We start from the raw sequence: 24082 nt of genomic DNA, 5'->3' as shown, positions 1-24082 counted from the left end.
AAAATTCATAGGGGAACTCTATAGCTCAACCTAGATGTTCTAGATTTGATTTTCGTTTTCATTTTGGCCACCAGAGGCCATTGTGTGTTAGTAGGCTAAGTGGAAAGAGAAGATAAGTGGACCATATTATAAATTTAATTTTTTAATATTTTTTTGTTGATTCCTAGGAATCTCTAATGGTGTTTTATTCAATGTTTACGATGTGGTAAAATATAAACATAAACAAATGATTTATTATTGTCATGCTTCTACTATGAGTCTTACGTCTTTATTGTGGTAGTCGTTGATTTTGATTTCGTTTCATTTTCCACTCAATTAGCTTCTTTGTGAGTATTACACTCTCACAATTTTTCATTCTATTTGTTTACCTATTTTCTTTACACTATGGATATTCTTTCTCTTTGGCCCAATGCGGTATTGTGAAGATTTCGATTATGATGATGATGGTTGTGATGATGATGATTTGGCGGCGCACATGTTTGCCAAGGAATTTCCCAAAACAACATTGCTATCGTCTCATCATAGACGAACGTTCATACGAAGAGCTAATGTTTATAGCTTTAAGCTTTGCCATAACCAAAAGCTCTTAAGGGTAATTTTTTCGGACACACTCCGTAAAAGCTCACAATATTTGCAATAGAAATTTACCAAAAAATGCGTACTGCATTGTATGAAAGGAAAAACTTGGTCAATTTTCGTTTCAGTTCGGAACGGGTTTGCAATTCAACAACACTTCAAAACGGATAGACCACCAAATCGTGAAGCCAAAAACAAAAATTAAAGAAGAATTATTATTATATATGTTCAGAGTGTATATCATATAGATTTTTAAAATTCAACTATATTTCTATAATAGATGCAATAGAAATTTTCTTTTGCCCTACGAGTGAAAAAAGAAAGAAATAACACAGCAAACGTGTGCCTCTTGGCTATTTAAAAAAGAAAGAGAGTTCAATAAATCAAAAATCAGATAAGCTAACGAAAAAAGTGTTTCAAAAATATACTGGAAGTTGAAATTTCGTATTGAAATATAGAAAAAGTCCTTAAAAGAAGTCAAAAGTTATTTGAATGTGAAGCTTCGGGCGGTTATGTAAAGTGTGAAAAGAACGAACTCCCCTTACTGAAATCGAAAAAAAAAGAACAACTCCACGAGTAGCAGGAAACCCCTCGTCATTTCCATTGCCATCGTCAATTTGTACCCAGCTAATTACTGGCACATATACCCGATATCAAATAAAAGTAATAATAACAATAAAGAAGTTATTTGACAGAAATATTTTTGAATAAAAAACACACACAAATATTACACAGAAAAAAAAAAACATTAGAAAAAAATTTTAAAAATATATTAATTAAATGAATAAATCTATTTCATTTGAGTGTTGCTTGTTTGCAAAACTGTTTTATTGTAAAAATTGCTAAAAATAAGTCTGTGAGAGAATGTGTGCCAAGGCTCTAATTAAAAATAATATTAACAGAAATCTTTAACAAATCGATATGTAGGTATAAAAATTTTAAAGAAAACATACACAAAATGTAATTTTTTTTTAAAATTTTGCTCACAAATATTAAACCTTCACTTGTATCGAGTATAGGCTTATCTGTGTGCGTGCTTATTCTTGGATGTGGAGTACCATGACCATAGTTTAAAGTATTTTTGTGTAACGAAAATGATTCATTGCAATGGAACATTAGATGTGTGTGGAGTAATTTTTTGTGTTCTCTTCTTATTGTTCTTCTTCTTGATGCCTCTCCTCTTCTGTTTGTGTGTTACCTCTTTTCGTACAACAACAATTAAGTTTGTTTAGACATTCTGTTTTTTTTTTTTTTTTTTTTGTAGTGATGTTGACACCATCACTATTAGTGTAGCCATTGGTCAGCTATCAGCTATAACCTGCCACTGCCACTCCAAGCTACTAAAAGCCTGTGACAAGTTTCTTCCACCATATCGTTTCACGAGGACACGGTGTTGGCGTGCACGCCATGGGCCACACAAGACTGAAACAAGCCATGAATTAAAGTCTGCTTCATTCACCTTCAATGTTGATATTCATCATCATGGGCTATGTGATTGCTTGAAGTCAGCCTTCCGTGTTCTTATTTGATTTTTCTCCATATCGTCAATGTGAGTTGTGGTTTTAGTTGATGGCAGTTAGGGAATTAGCGGTATCAAGGTTTCCTAGTCGCGACCCATATTTTCTATAATATTACGAATTACACGCAATGCCCATACTACAAACACACATGTAAGCACATATGTTTAAGTGATTACCTTATTTTCTCTCTCTCTCTCTCTGTCTATTACCTCGTGGCTCTCTGCTAAAGGTTTATGTTTTCGTATATATGGATGAATATCAACTCAAGTTCTCTTCTTATAGCCCACACAAATAGCCCCAGACGTGACAATGCACATATAATATCATAGCTTGCATAGCTGAACCATTAGAACATGCCTTTATACTACAACCAATGCCTTAGTCTCCTTGCTCCGTTCGTTCTTCCTTTTCGGGTCTACTCCTTTTGGCCTCAAACTCGTTTTTCTGGTTTTGTTTTTCTCTCATTTGCTCATTGAATATGACAGCCAACATGATCTTAAATTGTGTGCTTTGGATATGAAGGTACTCAAAAGTTTCCCCTTCCCCCTTTTGTTGTCTTAATGTTACCGAAAATTATTTGATTTCTTTATCTACGCGAAGCGTTCGCCTATTATGCATACAACCGACCTTAAAAGTGTTCTTCTAAAGGGGAAGTGAATTTCATAGCGAGTTTTTTTTTTTCGTACGAAGACACAGCATGTTTATTTTGCCCACTGAGATCGCAGGTGTCGCTTTTCTGGTACCACTTACCCAAACCCTTACCCACATACACTCAGGGGCTCCCACATCATTGCTTAAGTACTTTGTGATTTGGCATTAGTGTCTTGCTTGTCTATGTCTTACAAGCGACCACATTTTATGACAGCAGTTTAATGCTCAATACTGTTATTCGCTTAATATATGCAGTGTTGCCATACCATATTTTATGAATGTTATTGAGTTTACAATACACTGGAAAGTCATGCTTCACAGCAGGGAACTAAAGTTAATGACATATTAACCTTTGGATTATCAATCATATAATTCTATTCTATGCTATTCGGAGAATTTGTTCAAGTTTAAGAAGTTACGTTAATAACAACAGTAATTTTATATGGGCAATCAAAGAGTATCATACACACAGAAAACCAATTTGTTGAGACAACCAATTCTTTTGCCAACCGAATTATTTGGTTACATCTATTATCATAATAAAACCGACATAATTGGTTGTGATAACCAATTGACAATTATATTGGCAATCACAACCAATAGAATTTCATTCGCTAGTTGGCGTAACTACCTGATAATTTAACGGAACAACCAATATTTTGCTATCGGTACCATCTGTGAAATAAGAATAACGAGCAAATTTCAGTTTAGTTTATTTTTATTTGAATGAAGATGTACGTGTAACCATTGGAAATATTAAATATACGACAAATTAAAGTACATGGTACTATACCACAGAAAGGCAGCCACTCGGGAATGTCAATGCCATGGACGTGCAAAGCTGCAAAAAATAACAAATAATTATTGCAAATATTCACTTAATTTTTCATTGTACATATCTCAAAAGTCGCATTCACACAGCATACCATGTCAGGTTTTCATCATATTTGAGTAGATATTTCTTGAGATATAGCGTCTCTATAAAATTGGAGAAAAATTAAAAAACTGTCGTGAGAAGTAAAAATGTAATTTCATATTTATACTTACTTGTCTCTTGAGAATGCAACGGCAGAATTAGAAACAAGCTTATAATTCACATCGCACATAATCAATTGAATTAAATGAAACGTTGGCTTAAATAAACTTCTACACTGTTAGAAAAATATGTTTTTCATATGTTCCGATATAAACAAAATGTGTTTCGGGCACGATTTTAAACCACAATATATTTAAGTGCGAACATGTAATTTTCCTAAACTAACACTAAATGTTTGGGACATCTATGTTAATATGTTAGAATATATTATGTTTGGGGCATGAATGTTTCATAAAAATCATATGTGTGAATACAAACATATATAAATTTACAAATTTCAACTAAACATACATATGTTGTGATATTTTATTCAAAGCGACAGAGAGAGTATAGAGAGAAATAGAGATGGAAACCGGGAGAGTTGACGAAAGGTATCAATATAACACAGCAAAAGAGTCAAAAGAGAACAATTTCTGTGAAACCGCTTGTATGTTGTTTCGGAAAACTGTTTTATGATAAGGCCAAAAATTTGATATGTTTAAGTCTAAATATTATTTAATTTGAATAAAGAGAATATACATTCTGAACCAAGAGAATAGACATTTGAAAAACAAACAGCTTATGTTTTCGCCTTGAGAGCAGCATTTTATGTATGTGTGGACATGTGTTTTGTTTATCATTTTGGCATTATTTTTTTCTTGGTTCGTTGAAAGAAATCAGGGGTCTTCATAAAAATAACGAAAGGGCACTATACTCTTTTTAGAGTTGGGACGGTAAAATGAAATAAGGAGGAAATAGTGAAAAATTACACAGTAAAATGTAAAAAAACAAAGTTTAGTTTCTCTTTATTAAAAAGTAGTCCACGAGGAGTTGACGGACACCATCAAATATAATAGCGGGCATTAAGTTCGACTTTTACAGCTAAAACAATTTAAAAAGTTTATTTTCTTTAAAATGAATTATTAAAGAAAAATAAAAGGAATTTTAGATCGATGGTGTTAAATGCTAGTAAAAAACTGTTCACTCCTAAATAAATTTATGTTTATATTATAAAATTATGTATGTATGTTTATACTTGACTCCACGTTCTTCTTTTGTTAGTTTTTGAATTCCTTCCAAATTTTAAAGTTTTGTACGAAAACAGTTTTTTATTACAAGATTGTTATTTTTGCAATAAAAAATAATATTTTATCCAAAAATCATTCAATTTCGTTTATATCAAGCACTGTTACTGACTATAAATCTTTAATAACGCACATTTCGATGTTTCATTTAAAAAAATTAATATAGTATATATATAAATGTGTAAATTAAAAAAAAAAAAAAAACAAAAAAAAATGTTCGGTCGGAGCAGGGATTGAACCCACGACCCTTTGCATGCAAGGCAGACATGCTAACCACTGCTCCACGTGGCAAACAAATGTATGTTTCTGTTAAATAATGTTATGTTTGCATGGGCTCGTGGGCGCTGCAAACTATGCTATATAAATGTAACTTAAAACGATAATTATCTACTGGTGACTATAACAGCTACGTAGCCCAGTGGATAGTGTGTTGGCTTACAAACTGTATGGTCCTCGGTTCGATTCTCCGTGCAGGCGAAAGGTAAAATTTAAAAAAATTTATAAAAGTGAATAATTTCTTCAACATTATTTGTATTACAGAGAAAGGTGCCAATAACTAAAAAATTTCGTGGAAGTGAAAATTACGAGTATGTTAGGGAATGAGCACAATCGTGTTTGGGAAAAATTCTTCCAAGCATATAATATTTTTGGCTCAAAATGCTTCCAAACATATAATATGTTCACATAAAACAAATATATTAATGTTTCGGCAGTATGCAATAATATATGTGCTTCCTGCAAAATATGTTTGGAACATATGTTAAAGAAGCGATTTTTTTTTGAGGGTGTATAAAAATTATTAATAACGAAACAAAAAAACTTATTTGTTGTCTAAATATTAGTAGTCCATAGCAACCATTTCACTTTATAACTATCAAATCGGTAAGCACAACCAATTATTTGCAAGACTGACTTTCAATCAGGTTTGGTGATAGATTGGAAAAATAAATCAGTTACCACAACAGGGAGGAATAAATAGGAATGGTTGCTTACTTCAATTTATAAATAACGACCAATATTTGGTTCACCACTGTGGTATCACAATGGACTGAATAGTCTAAGTGAGCCTGATACATCGGGCTGCCACATAACCTAACCTAACGTGTTATGCTATGTTCCCTCTTACTCGTTTTCCTCATTCGTTTTTCCAAAACATTTCACCCTTCACACCGAGTTGAGATGTTTTAGTTTAACAGTTACCATGGAAACTAGAAATTCAGATTTACTCGAAATTCACATATATGCAACGTATGTTCAAATAATTACCGCGAGCGCAAAGGGAAACAATTTTTAAGTTATTTTCACATGTCCATGTTCTTCAATGCCTTTGTTTATTCCTTTTTTATGAAATTTATTTCTATATTTTGACATATAGTTTGAAAAGGGTATGTTATTCGAGGTATATTCCAAATTAGGTGGGTTCACATTCTAAAATTGACGTGTTTTTGAGGAAAACTTGTGTTTTGGACTCGACTCGTTTTGAAATTCTTATAAAGTGAAAACATTTCAAAACCCAAAACATGCTTGGTGAGAACGCCGTATTAGAATTTGTCTACAAGAAATATTACTTTTAAATGCCACCGTGGGACATTGGTTAGCATGCTCGCCTTGCGTATAAAGGATCATGGGTTTAATCCCAGTTTCCGCCAAACACAAAAAGTTTTTCAGCGGTGGAGTGTTTCAATTCTTCACCGCGATGTGGAACGCCGTTCGAACTCGCACTCAGTGATAACAGAGAAGTTCACCACTCTGGAATCACAATGGGGTGGATAGTCTAAGAAACTATCGGGTGGATAGTCTAAGAAATATCACAATACCTAACCTATCCTAACCAATGGCCACCAACATCTCCGGATCTCATTACGTTGGACTTTTGCGCGGGACATTTTGAGAGTAAGGTTGACATTAAAAACTACAAAAGTTTCGATCAACTCAAGACATCGCCGGGAATGTCAAAGGTAAACAAAGCGGACAAATTTAAACTGACTCTAAAATTTATTGTTACTTCTGGCATTTAATGCAAAAATAATTTGTTTGTAGTATAATTTTATTATTCTTTTTTTTAAATTTTCCTTTTTAAGTATACCTCAAAAATTTTATGAACTAAACGTGAGTTCAATGGCTCATAAGTTCAATATGAACTAAATCTGAAGAAATTTTTCGTACGATTCCCAAAAGTTGTAAGAATGAGCTACAGTACACAGAACGAAAAAATAATTTTATTTGAGTAGGGGAAAGATAGGCATACCACTTCAGACGTGACTGGCCCACTTGCCCATACGTGACATGAATACTTAATTAAGCTTTTGGGTGGGTTCTGGGTGGTGGGGATCGTGGGATAATTTATTCTGATCATTAATTTTTTTTTTGAATTTAAATTATAGTTAATTAGATGAGGAAGCAAGTTTTATGATGTAAGTGAACGTGAGAGAACTTTAATTTGATGTATCGTGAGTGCTTGGTGTGAGAAAGTTTGGTTGTTCTAGTGTCAAGAGGTCATTGTTGATTCACTCAATGCCAATAGATATCGATATCTTTGTTTGTTCTTTATTGTTTGTTCGTGAGACAACTTTAATTTGATGTATGCTGAGTGCTTAGCCTGTGGAAGTATGGTTTGTTCTTATGTCAAAAGGTCATTGATGATTCAGTCAGTTGAAATATAAATTGGAAATTTTGTTTATGGTTGATATTTAAATTGGAGTTCATAATGTGAGTTCTATGACATGGTAAGTAAGGGTAAGTTTTATGACGTGAGTTTTCGTGATCAAGTTTTCAAATTATAAAGCATTTGCTGTATGATTCTAGTGAAATTTTGTCCCCAGGCAATTGTTTATAAGAAAAACGTGAAAAATTCAGTAAGTTGTATCTGATAACAGTCATTTCCTTTCGACGTTTTGTTTTGTTGTTGAAATCCAAGGCAAGGAAAATTCAATGTTTAATGGCGAGAACGAACGTGTGCGAGTTTTTAAATGACCTTCCATTAGCCCTAAGGTTTTTTAAGAAAATTATATTAATCGGTAACAAATCTCATTTAGAATGAAAATTGTATCTTCTTTGCTGGTAAACAACAGAACCCCTGTGGTAAACAACAGAACCAAATTTGTTTTTTGCTTTACCAAATGCTGTTTTGTTGTTGTAATCCAAGGCAAGAAAAATTCAGTGTTTTATGGCGAGAACGAACAGTTTTCAAATTGTCCACCATTTGCTCTAGTATTCTAGTGAATTTTTTCCAATTGTAAACGGCCCTCACTGCAGTCGGTTCTTCGTACCGGGGTCGACACAAGGACCACGTCCTTGTCCAAGGACTGCAACCCCCCCATGGGAAATCAAGTATGTATAGAAAACCCTTCCCCACCCCTTTCCCAAACCCCATCCAACACCCCATCCTATTCCCCATCCCTTTTTCCCTCCTGGGCAGAGTCTGCCAGCCAGTCTGCTCAGAATTCTTCTCCTTCGTGCTGGCGACATTGAAAGCAATCCAGGTCCAGTGAAGTATGTGTGTCCGGTCTGTTCGCGGCAGGTCACGCGCGGAAGTTACTCCGTGATGTGCAGCGAATGTCACAACTGGGTACACCTGCGTTGCTCGGGACTCAGGAATGTAGGAGATTACAATCCTGCATTCAAGTGTCCCACCTGTGTGAGCTTGCCCCCCATGTCGCCCCTCCCTGTAGTCACAACAGTGAGACCTTCTCGCGTCGTGACTGCAGACCCCACATCACCTGTCATGACCTATCCCCCCACATCATCACATAATACAACCACATTGACACTTTTGTCAAATCCGAGTCCGTCCGTAAATAACAGTATAGCTGGTCCAGAGACATGTCAGGCTTGCAGAAAGAGATACACAAAGGCAGCCAAACCGGTTAGGTGTTCCATCTGCAAGACCTCGACGCACCTGAGATGCTCAGGCCTCAGGAATTCTGACCAATATACCCCTGACTTTGTTGGTACCTGCTGCCGGAGAATCCAACAATTTCAGCAACCCCACCCCATAGTAAACACCCGACACCCACAACAGACTGCAATAGACTCTTCCTCGTCAACCCATTCAATAGTTCGGACTGTCCCGTCCACTGCTGGGAACCAGTTGAGTGGTCTCAAGATCCTACAGTGGAATTGTAATGGACTGACAAGGAAGATCACTGAAATCACGGATTTCATGGACAAGAGGGGTATTCTCATATCCGCGCTCCAGGAGACCAAGCTCTCCAGCAGGAATGGTCTCACGAGATCATCCTGCTACTCTGTGATTAGGCAAGACAGAGAAAGGAATGCCGGAGGGGGAATAGCCTTCATTGTCCATGATTCCGTGAGATACAGACCCATGCCACTGACCACGACCGATCCCCATTTGGAGATACAGGGGATAACTGTCACGGTGGGAGAGGAAGATATATGTATTCTAAACGTATATATACCTCCCGATTCTGTTTGCCAGACAGGATACAAACCAATGTTGAGGCCCCACCTCAACAGTGTGCGGACTATCCTGTTAGGCGACCTGAATGCACATCATGACAGCTGGTATTCAGAGCTTGGATGTGATGCCAGAGGAGAATTGATTGCGGATCAGGTGGATGACACAGATTTCTGTGTGCTGAATGAAAACCACCCGACCCGCATAACGGCCACCTGCCGAAGCTCCCCCGACATCACCATGGTTAGCTCTGACCTCGTGACTCAGACCTCATGGCATGTAGACATAGCCATGAATTCCGACCACCTCCCGATCACAGTGTCTATTGACTTAGGGACAGACACCGTAATTCCAGAGAAGAAGACGTTTATGAACTTTGGTAAAGCTAATTGGGAGCTTTTTACCTCGCTAACCGAGTACGAGTTTGCCACTGCCCCCCTGCCAACGTCAGCGCCGGCTGGAGAGAAATTCTTCAGGGATGTCTTGAATAGAGCGTGTAAAAGGTGCATACCAGCGGGCCGGATCCCCGACATCCGTCCGAATTTCCCAATGGAAGCATCAAGGTTGGCAGATAAGAGGGACGAGATCCGGAAAGTAGACCCAGCTGACCCTAGGATCCCGAGTCTCGCTAAGGAGATCGACCGACTTGTTGCCACCCACAAGCGAGAAAAGTGGCGCAAGCATTTGGAGGAGTCTGATCTCGGATCCAAACGGCTTTGGTCTACGATCAGGAACCTCTCGAACCCCAAACGTACGGATAACATTTCCATATCGTTTGGGGGGCAAACTCCAAAAGACGACACAGGTGCAGCGAATGCTTTCTGCAGACAATTTGTCGAGCACCCCCAATCAGTCGATCGTGCAAGTAGAAAGCAAAGGCGAGTCTTCCGTGCCCTCAGACAGGACAACCCACCTATGGTCATCAGTCGGGAGAATGTTCTCCAGGCGATAAAGGCCGCCAAGAGCTCCACAGCGATTGGCCCAGATGGTTTGGCTACGAGGATGTTGAAACATATTGGAGAGAATGGTGTTAGATATCTGACCCATATCTTCAATATCTGTCTCAACACCCTTGAAATACCGGACATCTGGAAAATAGGGAAGGTTGTTCCTGTTCTGAAACCAGGGAAACAGGCACACCTAGGAGACTCGTATCGACCAATTACTCTTTTGTCCCCCGTAACGAAGATTCTGGAGGCTATTCTACTGCCCTGCTTTTCAGAACATCTAATGTTGGCAGAACATCAGCATGGTTTCCGCTCGGGCAGGAGTACAACCACTGCTTTGTGCGAATTAACAGCCAACATTGCAGAGGGACTAAACAGTAAGAGGCCGCATAAACGTTCGATCCTCGTAGCACTGGACTTGTCTAAGGCGTTCGATACGGTGAACCACACCACGCTCTTGGGAGACATTATGGGAACCACCCTTCCCAATAATCTCAAGAGATGGTTGGCGAACTACATGGCTGGCAGACAGTCCTATGTGGAATTTAGAGGAAGAAGATCAACGCCCAGGAGGAACAAACAGGGCGTACCTCAAGGCGGTGTATTGTCCCCCCTCCTCTTTAATTTTTACGTGGCTGGAGCTCCCCAACCACCACCAGATGTCCACCTGATAACCTATGCGGACGATTGTTCCATAGTGACCACAGGTAGAGACATAAGGGAGCTTGAGGTGAGGATAAATGACTACTTACCTACACTTAGGGATTTCTTTGTCGACAGGAACCTGAAACTTTCTGCCCCCAAATCTACAGCGACCATCTTCACATCGTGGACTAAAGAGGTGAACATGGAACTCGATATCCACATTCGTGGCCAGAGTATCCCCACTTCCAGGAACCCCAAGGTTCTTGGTGTGACGTTTGATAGCCTGTTCCTCTTTGGTAAACATGCGGAAGTGGTAGCTAAGAAGGTTGGGAGCAGAAACAAGATCCTGAAGGCATTGGCTGGTAGCACCTGGGGGAAAGATAAAGAGACGATACAAAAGACCTACGAGTCTATTGGTCGTCCCCTTATCGATTATGCGGCCCCTGTTTGGACTCCCAGTATTAGCGATACCCAATGGAGAAATCTCCAGACGGTGCAAAATACTGCGCTGCGGATTGCGACCGGGTGTCACTCCAAGACCCCGGAACAGCATCTGCATCATGAGTCCAAAATGCTATCGGTGAGGCAACACTGTACCCTCCTCACCCAACAGCACCTGATAAAGTGTAGAAGTGTAAACCACCCGAACCACGCCACCTCAAGGAGGGCAACGACCGAGAGGGGTAGACCCATTCGGTTTGATTTTAGGAAGGACTTACAGTCAATAGAACATGTGATCGGCGATGACAGTGATGAGGGAATAAGGACGGCATTGAGTGCAGTGCACACGGCAGCGGTTCAAGATGCGATCAACTCCTACCAGTGCAGTGTTGTACTGGGAGGTAGGCCACCACCGATCAATGAAGATGAGAGACGGCTTCCTAGAGAAACCAGGTCGGTGCTTTCCCAGCTAAGATCGGGGATCTCTAGGTACCTAAATAGTTACCTCTCCATATTGAACCCGGCAATTCAGGATGTTTGCCCGAATTGTGGACATTCGCCTCATATCACGAGGCACCTCTTCGAATGTCCTGCTCGACCGACAGATCTGACACCTGCTTCGCTTTGGACACATCCAGTTGAGGCAGCACGCTTCCTTGAACTGGATGTGGATGCTTGAAATGTCTAATCCCTGTATTTGTTTGTAATCGTTTATCCTTTGTTTGTTTTGTCTTTTCTATACATTTTCCACAGGGGCTACAACAACAACAACAACAACAACAACAACATGAAAGTATGCTGAAAGAAGTTAAGAGCGCCTTCAGGAAAAGAATCGCCATATATGAGTATAAGAATGTTGCGAATACACTTATACCTGAAAATTTTCTGGCTGAGACAAAAAGCAGTTTAGCCCAAATGTTGAAAGAAAAAGTGAATGAACACAAAACTGTTAAATTCAACATTGAGGTTGTGGGCGAGTATGTGGAACCCGCAGAAGAGGCTGCCTCTGATATGAGTGAAGAAGGTGTCAGCATACCCAAGAAAATATATCACACAACTAAAATGATAATGATTAGTAAATATGATGACATTGCCAAAAAATTAGAGCACAATTTCGATTGTGCTCTAAATAAAATGTCTGAGTTCCAAGAACGTGATTCAGGCTGGGCATTAAAAAAAATCGAGAAACTGGAAGTGAATGTGAATAGATGCAGAGTTATCAGTGGAAGTGGGTACGTTTTAACACCTACAGTATTAAAAAACAAGAGGGCAACACTAAATATTGAGAATGCTGATGAGTACTGTTTATTAGCCGAATTTATAAAATCACCAAAGAATAATCCACATAGGCCTTCCACATACCAGGTTGATATAAGACAAGATATTATAACAACAGAAGATGGAACAATATTAAATTTCACGGTCTACAATTTCCTCTTCCAATAAACCAAATTGAAAAATTTGAAGAAATGAATCCAGAAATTGCTATAAACGTCTTCGGATTTGAGGAAAATTAAGTCGTCGGTCCCTATTATTCTACGAAATTCATATACAGGAAAACTGTAAATTCGCTGCTATTGACAGATGAGGATGGATCTTCACACTATATTTTGGTGACGGATTTATCGAGGTAATTTTTTTATAATACCTTTAACGATTTTTTTTTATAATTTATTTTAATTATAAACATTTTTAACTTGTTTTTAAAATTAATAAAGAAACAGACAACAAAGTACCATGGAAAGATTTTTGTATGTCCAACATGCGTACAACATTTTTCCTCAGAAAAAAACTTTACATAAACACAAGGGAAAGTGTTTTGCTCCGGTAAGGACACTTCCTAGCGAAGAAAATAAAAATCTTTTGTTTTCACATCATAAAAAGTTAAAAGTTCCCTTCGTCATATATGCAGATTTTGAATGCATTCTAAAAGATGTAACATCAAATGATGGAAATGTGAGTAAAACAACGGCTCTGAAGGAGCATATACCTTGTGCATTTAGCTATAATATTGTTTGTAGTTTTGACAACTCTAAAAATGTATTTAGAATTTATAGTGGAGAGGACGCATCTAAGAAATTTTTAGAGTTTTTAATCAGAGACTGTAAGGATATTTATGATAAATATTTAAATGTTGAAATAGCGATGAATCCTCTGACGGAGAGTGAGGTGTTGATTTTGTTAATGCTCGAAGTTGTAATATTTGTGAACGGGATTTGGGTGAGGAGAGACCAGTTAGAGATCATTGTCATTTAACTGGAAAATATAGGGGGGCAGCACACAATTTATGCAACCTTCAACATAGTGTTCCGAAATTTATACCAATATTTTTCCATAACTTCTCAATGTATGATTCACATCTTTTTGTTAAAGATTTGAGTGAGTACGATGGGGAGACAACGGTCGTCGCACAAAACAAGGAGACATACATAGCAATGTCTCAAAGCTTGTTATGGATGGTGGTAAAAGATTGGAAATGAGGTTTTTAGATAGTTTTAGGTTTATGACGGCTAGCTTAGAGACTCTTGCACAAAATTTACCTGAAAACGCATTGGAAAATGTTCGTAGACACTTTCCTAATAGTAATGAATTTAATTTGGTAAAACGTAAAGGTGTTTTCCCTTATGATTACTTATCAAGTTTTGACAAATTAAAGGAAAAATGCTCTACCTTCAATAGATGCATTCTATAATACTTTATGTGATACCCCGTGTACAGTTGATGATTATAAACATGCACAAAATGTATGGAGAACCATGAGTTGTCAGTCACTAGAAGACTATATGCGTCTTTATCTAAAAACAGATGTGCTTCTATTGACTTATGTATTTGAAAAATTTCGTAAACTATGTATAGATATACACAAATTGGATCCCGATCATTATTATACGATCCCATCTCTATCTTGGGCTCCTATGCTCAGACTTATTTCAAACAAAATCGATCTACATTTATTCACCGATGAAAAAATGTATAATTTTGTTAAAAAAGCGATAAGAGGGGGATTGTTCAGTGCAGTAAACGACATGCTAAAGCGAATAACAAATATATGAAACATTTTAGTAAAGAGGAGTTATTGTCCATTCTTTTATACATTGATGCTAATAATTTGTATGGGTATGCTATGTCACAATTTCTACCTCAAAAAGATTTTCTGTGGATTGAGGGAACTGAAGAGTTCCTTATGAATTATTTTGTTGAGAATATTTTAAATCTTCCACATGATTCAAATATCGGCTATTTCCTTGAAGTAGATCTTTCATGTCCTCCAGAAGTTCACGAGTATCTTAATGACTTCCCTCCTTGTCCTGAGAATAAAACTCCTCCAGGTTCAAAATTCAAAAAACTTATTGCCGATTTTGAAGATAAGGAGCGATATGTTATTCACTATCGAAATCTTCAGCAATGCTTAGGTTTAGGATTGAAATTGAAAAAGGTGCATGATATTCTATCATTCACTCAAAGTGATTGGCTTCGCGAGTATATTGAAATAAATAATAAATATAAAGCTGCGACGAATATTGCATTTGAAAAAGATTTTTTTAAACTTCTCAGTAATGCCATATACGGAAAAACAATGGAAAACGTTGAAAAACGTAAAGACATAAAAATAGTGAAGCAATGGGAGAGAACAAATAGAAATAGGAAAGGCGCCGAACATTGGATATCAAGGCCTAACTTCAAAGGCCTTGTGCATTTCACGGAAAATATGGTGGCAATAGAAATGGCTCCGCTTGACGTGATATGTGATAAGCCTATACATATTGGATTGGCGGTTTTAGAATTATCGAAGCATTTTATGTATGACTTCTATTATAACTTTTTAAAGAAACGTTTTCAAGACGATGTTTCACTTTTGTATACTGATACCGATTCTATGGTACTTCAGTTTATTGGAAGAGATTTCTATGAGGAAATAAGTGAGAAAGATATTCGTGAGAGATTTGATACCTCTGAATTATCCGAAAACAATCCTTTCAATTTTCCCATAGTAAATAAAAAAGTTATAGGCATGATGAAGGATGAAAATGCGGGAAAAATAATGACGGAGTTTGTAGGACTACGCGCTAAAATGTACTCATTAACTGTTGAGGGTGGAAGCGAAATTAAAAAAGCAAAAGGCGTAAATAAATCTGTGCTTAAAAAATATAGCATAGACACCTATCGTGATTGTCTATATGGTAAACGAGAAGTGTATGATAATATGATTACATTTAGATCGAAAAAACATACCATATTTACGAATAAAGTGAATAAAATAATTTTAAGTCATAATGACGACAAACGAAAAATTTTAGAAGATGGGATTAACACATACGCCTGGGGTCATTATGCAATTCGTGAACGGGAGGAGATAGCGAACATTAATCTAGAAGATATTAGTCCCATGCCACTTGACATTAATTTATTTGATTTATCACATATTGAATTGGCTACAATGGAAGATCTTGATGATTTTATCCTATAACCTCTCCACTAGAATTAATTTAATTTGATAATAATTTTCTTGAAATTTTGTATACATTTCATAGAGTATTGCATATCGATTTTCTTCAAATTTCAAATTTAAATCATCATACGGATAGGTCTCTGAATTCAAATGTACTTTTATGTTTGTTAAGTTGCAGCGAACAAATTTTCCTTCATAAAGCTAAGCATTGCTGAAGATTTCGATAGTGAATAACATATCGCTCCTTATCTTCAAAATCGGCAATAAGTTTTATTCTCAGGACAAGGAGGGAAGTCATTAAGATACTCGTGAACTTCTGGAGGACATGAAAGATCTACTTCAAGGAAATAGCCGATATTTGAATCATGTGGAAGATTTAAAATATTCTCAACAAAATAATTCATAAGGAACTCTTCAGTTCCCTCAATCCACAGAAAATCTTTTTGAGGTAGAAATTGTGACATAGCATACCCATACAAATTATTAGCATCAATGTATAAAAGAATGGACAATAACTCCTCTTTACTAAAATGTTTCATATATTTGTTATTCGCTTTAGCATGTCGTTTACTGCACTGAACAATCCCCCCTCTTATCGCTTTTTTAACAAAATTATACATTTTTTTATCGGTGAATAAATGTAGATCGATTTTGTTTGAAATAAGTCTGAGCATAGGAGCCCAAGATAGAGATGGGATCGTATAATAATGACCGGGATCCAATTTGTGTATATCTATACATAGTTTACGAAATTTTTCAAATACATAAGTCAATAGAAGCACATCTGTTTTTAGATAAAGACGCATATAGTCTTCTAGTGACTGACAACTTATGGTTCTCCATACATTTTGTGCATGTTTATAATCATCAACTGTACACGGGGTATCACATAAAGTATTATAGAATGCTTCTATAGAAGGTAGAGAATTTTCCTTTAATTTGTCAAAACTTGATAAGTAATCATAAGGGAAAACACCTTTACGTTTTACCAAATTAAATTCATTACTATTAGGAAAGTGTCTACGAACATTTTCCAATGCGTTTTCAGGTAAATTTTGTGCAAGAGTCTCTAAGCTAGCCGTCATAAACCTAAAACTATCTAAAAACCTCATTTCCAATCTTTTACCACCATCCATAACAAGCTTTGAGACATTGCTATGTATGTCTCCTTGTTTTGTGCGACGACCGTTGTCTCCCCATCGTACTCACTCAAATCTTTAACAAAAAGATGTGAATCATACATTGAGAAGTTATGGAAAAATATTGGTATAAATTTCGGAACACTATGTTGAAGGTTGCATAAATTGTGTGCTGCCCCCCTATATTTTCCAGTTAAATGACAATGATCTCTAACTGGTCTCTCCTCACCCAAATCCCGTTCACAAATATTACAACTTCGAGCATTAACAAAATCTAACACCTCACTCTCCGTCAGAGGATTCATCGCTATTTCAACATTTAACCAGTAAGGAAAGTCTAAAGTCGGGCGGGGCCGACTATATTATACCCTGCACCACTTTGTAGATCTAAATTTTCGATTCCATATCACATCCGTCAAATGTGTTGGGGGCTATATATAAAGGTTTGTCCCAAATACATACATTTAAATATCACTCTATCTGAACAGAATTTGATAGACTTCTACAAAATCTATAGACTCAAAATTTAAGTCGGCTAATGCACTAGGGTGGAACACAATGTTAGTAAAAAAATATGGGAAACGTTTAAATCTGAAGCAATTTTAAGGAAACTTCGAAAAAGTTTATTTATGATTTATCGCTCGATATATATGTATTAGAAGTTTAGGAAAATTGGAGTCATTTTTACAACTTTTCGACTAAGCAGTAGCGATTTTACAAGGAAAATGTTGGTATTTTGACCATTTTTGTCGAAATCAGAAAAACATATATATGGGAGCTATATCTAAATCTGAACCGATTTAAACCAAAGTTGGCACGCATAGCTACAATGCTAATTCTACTCCCTGTGCAAAATTTCAAGTAAATCGGAGTTAAAAATTGGCCTCTGTGGTCATATGAGTGTAAATCGGGCGAAAGCTTTATATGGGAGATATATCCATATCTGAACCGATTTCAAGCAAATTTGGCACGCATAGTTACAACGCTAATTCTACTCCCTATGCAAAATTTCAACTAAATCGGAGCAAAAAATTGGCCTCTGTGGGCAAATGAGTGTAAATCGGGCGAAAGCTATATATGGGAGCTATATCTAAATCTGAACCGATTTTGCTGATATTTTACAAGTTTTTCGAGAGTCATAGAATATTCGGATGTACGGAATTTGAGGAAGATCGGTTGATATACACGCCAATTATGACCAGATCGGTGAAAAATATATATGGCAGCTATATCTAGATCTGAACCGATTTTTTCCAAAAAAAAGGTTGGTCTATGATTACTCCTTCTTGGCGTTACATACAAATGCACAAACTTATTATACCCTGTACCAGTAGTGGTGAAGGGTATAAATATTTATCATAAATATCCTTACAGTCTCTGATTAAAAACTCTAAAAATTTCTTAGATGCGTCCTCTCCACTATAAATTCTAAATACATTTTTAGAGTTGTCAAAACTACAAACAATATTATAGCTAAATGCACAAGGTATATGCTCCTTCAGAGCCGTTGTTTTACTCACATTTCCATCATTTGATGTTACATCTTTTAGAATGCATTCAAAATCTGCATATATGACGAAGGGAACTTTTTATGATGTTGTGAAAACAAAAGATTTTTATTTTCTTCGCTAGGAAGTGTTCTTACCGGAGCAAAACACTTTCCCTTGTGTTTATGTAAAGTTTTTTCTGAGGAAAAATGTTGTACGCATGTTGGACATACAAAAATCTTTCCATGGTACTTTGTTGTCTGTTTCTTTATTAATCTGAAAAACAAGTTAAAAATGTTTATAATTAAAATAAATTATAAAAAAAATCGTTAAAGGTATTATAAAAAAATTACCTCGATAAATCCGTCACCAAAATATAGTGTGAAGATCCATCCTCATCTGTCAATAGCAGCGAATTTACAGTTTTCCTGTATATGAATTTCGTAGAATAATAGGGACCGACGACTTAATTTTCCTCAAATCCGAAGACGTTTATAGCAATTTCTGGATTCATTTCTTCAAATTTTTCAATTTGGTTTATTGGAAGAGGAAATTGTAGACCGTGAAATTTAATATTGTTCCATCTTCTGTTGTTATAATATCTTGTCTTATATCAACCTGGTATGTGGAAGGTCTATGTGGATTATTCTTTGGTGATTTTATAAATTCGGCTAATAAACAGTACTCATCAGCATTCTCAATATTTAGTGTTGCCCTCTTGTTTTTTAATACTGTAGGTGTTAAAACGTACCCACTTCCACTGATAACTCTGCATCTATTCACATTCACTTCCAGTTTCTCGATTTTTTTAATGCCCAGCCTGAATCACGTTCTTGGAACTCAGACATTTTATTTAGAGCACAATCGAAATGGTGCTCTAATTTTTTGGCAATGTCATCATATTTACTAATCATTATCATTTTAGTTGTGTGATATATTTTCCTGGGTATGCTGACACCTTCTTCACTCATATCAGAGGCAGCCTCTTCTGCGGGTTCCACATACTCGCCCACAACCTCAATGTTGAATTTAACAGTTTTGTGTTCATTCACTTTTTCTTTCAACATTTGGGCTAAACTGCTTTTTGTCTCAGCCAGAAAATTTTCAGGTATAAGTGTATTCGCAACATTCTTATACTCATATATGGCGATTCTTTTCCTGAAGGCGCTCTTAACTTCTTTCAGCATACTTTCATGTTGTTGTTGTTGTTGTTGTTGTTGTAGCCCTTTGGAGTTGGTATTTTCGAGTTTTTCGGGAAATAAGCATACTCCAAATGGGGGTTTGCAGTCCTTGGACAGGGTTGAAAACCCTGTGTCCGCCCCGGGCCGTAGACCCGACTGCAACGAGGGCGGATGTTGTTGTTGTTGTTGTTGTTGCTGTTGATGTTGTTGTTGGTTAGACGATGAAGGAATGTTATCATTCATTCTTACATCGCTAGTGGTTGAAGTATGATTACTATTCTGTTGACCATTAAAGTTAACGGCTGACTGCTGATCGGCTGGCCGTTGTCCCTCGAAACTCCTTTGACATCCTAGCTGCTTAACATTAAGAAGCTCCATGGCAACATCTTCCCTCATCAATCCCTGAGAAAGCGTACCGCTACTGGTTGTTGGTAGTTCCATCCTATTCTCGTTTAATCTGCATTTTTCATAATGCAGTTTTAGCATAGGTTGACTTGGGAATAGCCTATAGCACAAGGTACAATGTTTAACAATGTGACGATTAAACATCTTTTTGTGAGGGAATCCCATATGGCACATTCCACAAATATATTTAACCATTTTTTGCTTTTTGATTTTTTTGTCAAATATGAAAGAAAAAAAATGTTTCTTCTTGTTTCGGAAGAGGGAAGACACAAACTAAATTTAGAAATTTGGGAAAAAAGGGTTTCAGCCTATTTTTCTTTTCCACAGAAATAAAGGTTATCGGAAAACACAAACAAATCTGTATCTAGGGGTTCTGTTGTTTACCAGCAAAGAAGGTACAATTTTCATTCTAAATGAGATATGTTACCTGTTCGATTCATATATTTTTTTTTAAACCACAACAATATAAGTATAAAAGTATTTTATAGATCATCATGAATTGAATGCTTTATTTCGATTATTTTAATAATAAGGGAGACCACTAACCACGGTTCCAAGAAAATACATGACGGCCAATTATTAGTTACAATTGGAAAAAATTCACTAGAATACTAGAGCAAATGGTGGACAATTTGAAAACTGTTCGTTCTCGCCATAAAACACTGAATTTTTCTTGCCTTGGATTACAACAACAAAACAGCATTTGGGAAAGTAAAAAACAAATTTGGTTCTGTTGTTTACCACAGGGGTTCTGTTGTTTACCAGCAAAGAAGATACAATTTTCATTCTAAATGAGATTTGTTACCGATTAATATAATTTTCTTAAAAAACCGTAGGGCTAATGGAAGGTCGTTTAGAAACTAGCACACGTTCGTTCTCGCCATTAAACATTGAATTTTCCTTGCCTTGGATTTCAACAACAAAACAAAACGACGAAAGGAAATGACTGTTATCAGATACAACTTACAAATAGAGCCCATACTGAATTTTTCACGTTTTTGTTATAAACAATTGCCTGGGGACAAAATTTCACTAGAATCATACAGCAAATGCTTTATAATTTGGAAACTTAATCACGAAAACTCACGTCATAAAACTTACCTTAACTTACCATGTCATAGAACTCACATTATGAACTCCAATTTAAATATCAACCATAAACAAAATTTCCAATTTATATTTCAACTGACTGAATCATCAATGACCTTTTGACATAAGAACAAGCCATACTTTCACAGGCTAAGCATTCAGCATACATCAAATTAAAGTTGTCTCACGATCACTCGCGTCATAAAACATACTTTCTCAAAGAATGAAGAAATACAGAACAAACAAAGATATCGATATCTATTGGCGTTGAGTGAATCAACAATGACCTCTTGACACTAGAACAACCAAACTTTCTCACACCAAGCACTCACGATACATCAAATTAAAGTTCTCTCACGTTCACTTACATCATAAAACTTGCTTCCTCATCTAATTAACTATAATTTAAATTAAAGAAAATAATGATCAGAATAAATTATCCCACGATCCCCACCCCCCAGACCCCACCCAAAAGCTTAATTAAGTATTCATGTCACGTGTGGGCAAGTGGGCCAGTCACGTCTGAAGTGGTATGCCTATCTTTCCCCTACTTATTTGATAAAAAATACGAAGATCCTAATGAAATATTATTCAATTTCCCTTTTTCAAAAATTCAAAGTCCATAGTTGTAGGTGTTTTATCGAAAATATTTTCTAATTTGAACTGATAAAAAAAAATCCACTATTAAGCAAACATATCGTAGCATTTTATCACTTACAAAACCGATAAAGAAATCCACTATTCAACAATTAGTTCGTAGTACACGCTCACAAAAAATCGCTTCTGTAACATATACTCCCAAACATATTTTGCTTCAAGCATATACATTTTTGGGTATTGCCCAAACATTTATATGTTTGATCTCTTCCAATATATAATATGTTTGAAAGCATATTGGTCTAAACAATATATGTTTGGGTAGTGTAAGTTCCAAACATTTTGTATTTTTGCATCCAAATTCAATAATGTTGTCTTCCAAAAAACAATATGTTATTATGTGAACATATAATATGTTTGGAAGCATTTTGCACCCAAAAATATTATATGCTTAAAAAAAATTCTCCCAAACAATATTGTGCTCAAAAATTTATTTATTTATTTATATATTTACAACCATAATGAATTATGAAAATAAACAGGTAATATAGGTGCTAACAACATAGGTTTTCGACCTGAATGCTCAAAATTTTGTTTCTGCCCAATTGTATATTCCCCCACATCTTTCTCACTTCCACGAGATTTTTTAGTTCTTAGCACCTTTTTCTGTAATACAAACATTGTAGAAGAAATTATTCAATTGTATGATTTTTTCATTTTAATTTTACCTTTTGCCGGACGGGGATTCGAACAGCGGACCACACAGTTTGTAAGGATCAAAGAAGTAGCTGATCAATTGCCCAAGGAAAAATAAAATGTTAATTTTGTAATAACAAGCAACAACCACCAACTTAATTCAATATCGCTCCGTTAAATAGCGCTCCAAGCTACTAAACACATATATGTTTATAGGCTATTTCTAAATTAATATATGTTTGCATCCAAGCATATTATATTTACAATCAATCCCAAACATAATATGTTCTAACATATTAACATATATGTCCCAAACATGTTATGCTAGTTTATGAACATTATATGCTTGCACTTAAAAATATTGTGTTTAAAAATGTGTGTTCCAAACATATAATGTTTATAGCCAAACATATGAAAAACAGTCTTTTTCATCCGTGTAGGTTTGCAAGTTTAATATCGATAAAAATAAATCAATAATTTGATAAAAATATCGTAAGCGATTTATCAATATTAAACAATTCTGCTTTCGATGAAAATGTCGTTAGCATTTGATCAATTGTTATTAACGAATATATCCGCCATTTGATAAAACTGTCGTCATCAATTTATCAATATTGATGAAATAAAAGACATTTTTACTTAAAAAGAAAAGTTTTATTATTTCTATTTAAAAATAATTTGTTCTATCAAAATAATAATAAATATAATTTTTCAAAGAAACATTAAATAAATAAACACTCGAATTGTTGTCTTCATTGCAAATATAATTTTTAACTCAATATTCATTCCATCTCGAATTCAAATCGTCAGCAGCTGGATGTTTTAACTCATAATCGATTCCAATCTGTAAATAAGATTAACAGTTGTAAGATATTAATAATAATATTAGCAGTACAATAAATGCTAAATCACAAAATAACCAAAAACGCGTGTTCACTGTTTAAATGAATAAATGTTTACGATATGAATGATAGAAAATTGACATCAACAATTGATGGTCATAATAGAATATTTCTTGACGCTTTCAAAAACTAGCGGTTTCTCATATGTAAAGTGAAAACATCAATTCTTTTTTATCAGTTTTCATTCGGAGTGCTACAAATTAATGTGCAGATGTATGTATGTAAGTGCGCAACATCAGAAATAAAACTGGTAAAACGAATACGATATTTTTTTATCAATTGCTTTACTTTCTTTATCGACCAACTAATTGATAAAATCATAACAATATGTTAATATGTTATAAATTTTTTTAATAAAATCCTCGTACATTGGTCGTTGATGTCACAACTTTTTATACCCTCCACCATAGGATGGGGGGTATATTAACTTTGTCATTCCGTTTGTAACACATCGAAATATTGCTCTATATATTCTGGGTCGTAGTGAAATTCCGAGTCGATCTGAGCATGTCCGTCCGTCTGTTGAAATCACGCTAACTTCCGAACGAAACAAGCTATCGACTTGAAACTTGGCACAAGTAGTTGTTATTGATGTAGGTCGGATGGTATTGCAAATGGGCCATATCGGTCCACTTTTACGTATAGCCCCCATATAAACGGACCCCCAAATTTGGCTTGCGAGGCCTCTAAGAGAAGCAAATTTCATCCGATCCGGCTGAAATTTGGTAGATGGTGTTAGTATATGGTCTCTAACAACCATGCAAAAATTGGTCCAC

At 35.8% G+C, this 24082-nt stretch overlaps 1 protein-coding gene across 14 annotated transcripts in view; it reads left to right on the top strand.

Moving 5' to 3' along the window:
• Window positions 1–360: 360 nt before the first annotated feature.
• pHCl-1 (pH-sensitive chloride channel 1) overlaps window positions 361–24082 on the top strand; it is a 466217-nt gene continuing 442495 nt past the window's right edge. For 10 of the 14 annotated variants that reach the window (XM_075307944.1, XM_075307953.1, XM_075307955.1 and 7 more), the window contains exon 1: window positions 362–1239. The gene's annotated coding sequence lies outside the window, so the exon portion shown is untranslated. Of the gene's footprint in view, window positions 1240–1322; window positions 1500–24082 lie in introns of those variants that run through there. The other 4 variants (XM_075307949.1, XM_075307954.1, XM_075307951.1 and 1 more) reach the window with 3 other exon arrangements.

This window comes from Haematobia irritans, chromosome 4 (genome assembly GCF_050003625.1).
Source record: "Haematobia irritans isolate KBUSLIRL chromosome 4, ASM5000362v1, whole genome shotgun sequence".
NCBI lineage: Eukaryota > Metazoa > Arthropoda > Insecta > Diptera > Muscidae > Haematobia > Haematobia irritans.
The sequence above is the reverse complement of the archived record's forward strand: the minus strand, read 5'-3'. Positions and strand labels throughout refer to the sequence as shown.